Raw genomic sequence first — 5,742 nt, 5'->3', positions numbered from 1 at the left:
CCACGTGCGATAAGCGGAATTTTTAACGAGTTTGTGCGTGAGTATGAATTAGTCGTATTTCCTCCGCTTGATGGTGTTGTATGGAGACTATTTGATGGATAAAGTATTTTTGCTAAAAAAATCAGTATTTTGTTCAAAATACAAAAATGTATTTAAAATATAATACTAAATACATTTCTTTAAAGTATTTGAAATAAAATACAAAATACTGAAAAAGTATTTAAAATACTACCCAACACTTACTATGTAAGTTAATGTTTAATTTAATTTTCCTTTCGCACTAGAAACCAGACGTTTCTAAGGAGTATGACTATTCAACCGAATCCCAATGGAAAGAATTTTTCTAGCAACAATTTCAATTTATGGAGTACGAGCGGTTGACGCGCAGCGCCTCTAGAGGCGAGCTCACGCGTAACTTGGTTAAAAATAAACTACTATTCCCGTTGACGCTAATGTAAATGTAGCGATGATTAAAGGAAATTAACAAATCGTTTTTAGAAAAAATATTTGATTAACATTGTTCCATAATAAATGAATTAAAAATAAACCCAAAAAAGCCTTTAAGATATATTTTATAGTTTTATTTTCGAAATAGGCGGGCTCAAATATCATGCGTATGCCTAGATATACATCTAGGGAGAGGGCGGTATTTCCAACGAATTTTAAAAACTTATATCTTTTACAACCTAGAGTAATATTTAATAGAAATTACAGGGCCGTGCTTAGAGGTCTCGCGGCCCCGGGCGAAATGCATGGGCGAAACTGACGACGTGAGTGTAGCGGCCCTCCGGTATATCCATCCCTATGGGAAAATTTTAGCGGCGCTAGGCGACTGCCCCCCCCCCCCTAAGCACGACCCTGAGAAATTATATGACATTTAAAATTAAATTACTTACATTAATTGTTATATCGTAGACTCTTTTAGTCACCGACGTCTCGTATGCATTGCCCTTGAACTACTGAGCTGTCTTCGTTTACTGTTTCCCTAACGTTAAATATATCAAAAGAGCTTGAACTTTTTCTATACGTAGATTCTCTAAAATATTTTCTAAGTCCATTTAACGCCAAAAATCCCACGTATTTCGTTATTTGTTTCGTATTACAATTAGCGTTCGCCATCAGTTAAAGATAGTAATCGGGTTTTTCCGTTTCAAAATACGCGGTAGATGGGGCTTGAGACTGGGCAAGATTCACCGCCTTAAAATTTTCGTCTACTTTAAAGATACATTGTGAACGAACCAATGAATGAAACTAGCTTTTAAATAAACCTTGAAACTTATTTCAAGTCATATTCATAATTCACTGATGACAAAATTCGCGAAAAGTATTAATATTGTTCCGAATTACAACCTACTTCCTAAAATCTCATTTTGCTTTCTAATACGCGGGTTGACAACGCAAACTTTACCTAGACGAGCAGCTGTTCGATTATCTACATGACGCGTTAAAAATATTATTTTTGAATGTTATAAAGCGATAAACGATTATTCAAGACGATTTAATATTATATTTCAGTTCATATAAACGGGAAAAATTGTCAGTGGAATATTTCTTATATCATTTGGTAGGTTAATTAACGTTTAGTTATCGCCAACTTTACATTAATTTCAATGGGGGCGGGGAAAAACTTTTAACCAAGTTACGCGTGATCCCGCCACGAGAGGCGCTGCGTGTCATTTTCGTTTGAAACTGACCACGGCCAACTTAGATCTGTTGGCCGTGAACCGACGAAGCTTATAGCCATGGTATGATTTTTTTTAAATATCTGAATTTATGAGTTTCAAGGATATAACAGGGTACGTGACGAATTGTTTTCAGACTATAGTACACTTCACTTTAGGAAATAGGAACTTGTAGGTCATCCATCACACGGGACCGTTTTAAAAGTTATTAATGGGGAATGTTTTGGCGGTATTTTCAAAAATTTAATATTGTTTGTATGCAAAGTAGAGTATAACTAAATATGAACAAGTAAATCCAAGATGGCCGCCAAGATGGCCGACAAAACAACCCCCCCCAACCCCAAAAATATTTTCAAAAACAAAAATTTTTGTCCTTGGAAAAAGTCAACATAATATTTTAATTTAAATCTCAAATTTCACCTTGAAGATGATCTTTGACCTCGACGCTCGAACACTGTCCACAACCACTAAGCCTCGGTCTATACTCCCAACAAGTTTGGTCACGATCGGACAAGGTCGAACCGAGATATCGGCGGTAATATGTAACCTCACCAAATACGTCCACTTATTTACTTTTGGTGTCATTTTTTTCGTTTTTTCGTTTTTTCGCCATTTAAAATGCTAATTAGATATTTGCGAGATGGGGAAACGAATTCGCGACCTTCGCTATATATCCTTGGCAACTTTTGGCCCCACCCAAAATACTTTAAACAACTAATAAACGAATATAAACTTGAGATAGTAGCTATTTCTATAAATAATAATTGTTTTTACATTTAAAAGTCAAAGGATATGTGTAAGCGTAAGACGTCTCAAGGTTAAAAAAATGAAGTTATTTATGGGGAAACCAGAAATTAAATGCAAATCGCCTACCGAGAACCCTTGTTATTATGAGGAGGCATGTCGCAAACACGCGTTTGATTTTATAAATAGTTTTAAATTTAGTGTTATTATTATTATTAAATTAATATTTAAAAGACTGGATGCTTAGTCTAAAGTACACTTAAAACAAGCTCATCATGGAAAGATATTATCATCATTATGTACAAACAGGACGCGGATATAACGTCTTTCGAGGAAGCCAATATCAGACTGGTCGTGGATTTGGGTCAATTTTTAAAAGTTTAGCAAGATTCGTAACACCTCTTTTTCGACCCGTAGCTAAATCACTCGGTATTCAAGGGTTGGTTATGGGGAAGAGAATTATGGACGATGTTGTTGCGGGTCAAAATTTTAAGGAGTCGTTAAAAAAAAATAGTAAAATTGCTGGAACAAATCTTTTAAATAGTCTCGGTGATACCATATTAAATACACAGAAAGGCTCTGGAGCTCGGAGAGTAAAGAAGCGCAAATCAAAATTACGCAATAATCAAAGAAAACGCAAGAGAACAAAAACCGATTTTCTTGACTAAAGCATTATGCCTCAATTTGAATCTGTGTTCAGAGTTAGAACTTTTTAACGAACCCCTGATTAATGGTAATATTGAGGGGAATAAATTTGTAGATTATTTCCCTATAGCTCCCTTGTCTAATGCTACACAGATTGATTTTTCTATCCCCGGGGGAGATTATTATATTGACATGACAAACTTGATGCTTAAAATTCGAATTCGGGTTAAAAAAGAACAAAACGGTGTTTTAATAGATATTCCAGCAGCCGAAAAAAAAGTATCACTATGTAATCTTCCATTGCATTCTATTTTTAGCCAAATAGACGTGTTTAAGAATGAGACTTTAGTACAATCTAGCAACAACTGCTACCCATATTTAGCATATTTAGCAACAGTTTTAAATTTTGATAAGGGAGCCAAACAATCTTACAAAACCGCCGAGGGTTATTACGAAGACGGGTTTTGCGACCCAGCCCTAGCGTTTGACGATGTTCATAAGGATAAAAAAACAATGGAATTTTAAAAAGAAGTAAAGATATTGCTGGATCGAAACTTTGTGAATATATGGGAAGACTTCATGTAGATTCTTGTAAAATAGACAAATTTCTTTTAAACAAAGTGAATTTAAGAATTCGACTCTTGAAAAATTCCGATGAATTTATAATTATTTCACAAGAAGATGTTAATATCAAATATAGATTATGTATCGAAGAAGCGGTTCTTACTGCTAAACATATTCTCGTAAATCCAGATCTCCAGCTGGCACATAATGCTATATTGCACAAACAGAGAGCTTTGTACGATCTAACACAAACTGTTGTTAAAACTCTGACAATCTCAGCAGGCGCTAGCGATTTCGTGAAGTCAAATATTTTTTTAGGTAAAATTCCAAATCGTGTAATAATCGGAATGGTAAATAATTCTACTTACAATGGATCGAGTCGAGAAAATCCCTTTCAATTTAACCATAATAATCTCTCGTTCTCACAACTTTCATTAGACGACCAGAATATACCAGAAACTGCTCTAACTCCAGATTTTAATTAAAATCTCTACACTAGGTCATATTATTCACTATTCTCGGCAATGGATTTAATTGGAAATAACTCTGGTAATTGTATTGATTACGAAAATTATAAAAACGGTAATACATTATTCGCGTTTGATTTAACTTACGATTCCTCGGCAAACTCTAACAATCTCTCAATTCAACGAAATGGTAGTTTACGGATGGTAATGAAGTTTTCTTCCCCCTTAACTAATATTCAAAACATAATTATTATTGGAGAATACGAAAACCGATTTGTCATTAACCAAGAGCGTCAAGTTACGTATATTACGGAATAAAATCAATCAACGAGGGCAAAGATTGGTTAGTTGTTTCGCGAAATCCTAGTGGTAAAGATGTCTCGAACTCACAGTCTCTCACCTAAACAAGAAGTAACGGTGCTAGGTTATGTAAATCCATCCATCAAAATTTACCGACTAGACACTTGCGCCGAATTTGAACTGAATTTGGAAGCCTGGCAATCTCTATTCACATTCGAAAAGGAAATAACTGATTTTTTTGAAGACCAAGTTGCTAGTTTTCACACCTGGCTTCCTCTTGAAGGTTCAAAGATAAAAATCGACTGTTTCAAGGGACAAAAGGAAAAACTCGTGGATGTACGCGCTTGTGCCAGAGGAAAAAACCATTTGTATCATCTTTTTTATTCAACAAATTATGGTTTTAATCTCAACCAAGCAGGGTGGAAAAGATTAAAACATTGTAAACATACAATTGATCAGGAGATTAATTTAATTTTGTCGGCAAAAAATATTATGCGTGACATAATTGTACATGAGCTCACGGATAAAATGTTTGAAATTACCGAAAATTGTGAGAATCCGCATTGTAAATCTTCGATTGCTCACGATGTCTCTTGTAAACTAGGATTTAGCACAAATTTTGAAGACCGAGTGGAAAATATGATATTAATAGCTATCCCCCAATTAAACTACGATCATATTGTTGTAAGATTCCAAAAGGAATTTGGTCTTGACCCCTTAATAGTAGAAAGTCAATTATATTTTGATATTGTTCAAAATGTGTCAAACTTAAAATGTGATTTAATTTATTAAAATAAAAACTTTTACTATAGTTTGTTTTTATTATTTCTATTCACACATTTAAAGATGGTGTTGTCAAAAACAGACAAACAATTAAGTAAAGTTTATTACGATGTTGAAAGCCCATACAGTTATTCTGACAGTGTTACTTTAAGAAAAAAATTTCCCAAAATTTCGGAAAAAGAAATAAAAAATTTTCTCAGTAAACAACCAACTTACACGAAACACAGAGTTAGGAGGTTAAATTTTAAACGTACCAAATTATATGTAACGACGATTGATGAGACATTTATGGCCGATTTATTAGACCTCCCTATTTTACAAACTTTTAATAAAAATTACCGCTATACGTTATTAGTTCAGGATATCTTAAGCAAATTCGTTTTTATTCTGCCTATTAAAAATAAAACCTCGAGCGAGATTGTGAAGGCCTTTAGAGAGATTTTCAAAAAACGGGTACCCCTTAATTTATGTACCGACGCAGGGACAGAATTTCGAAACGCCCCATTTCGCGCTCTCTTAAAGCGTTATAACATCCACCATTACCTCACGTACTCCGA

This window comes from Leiobunum rupestre, chromosome 8 (genome assembly GCF_980474605.1).
Source record: "Leiobunum rupestre chromosome 8, qqLeiRupe1.1.hap1, whole genome shotgun sequence".
NCBI classification, from domain to species: Eukaryota; Metazoa; Arthropoda; class Arachnida; order Opiliones; family Sclerosomatidae; genus Leiobunum; species Leiobunum rupestre.
The sequence above is the reverse complement of the archived record's forward strand: the minus strand, read 5'-3'. Positions refer to the sequence as shown.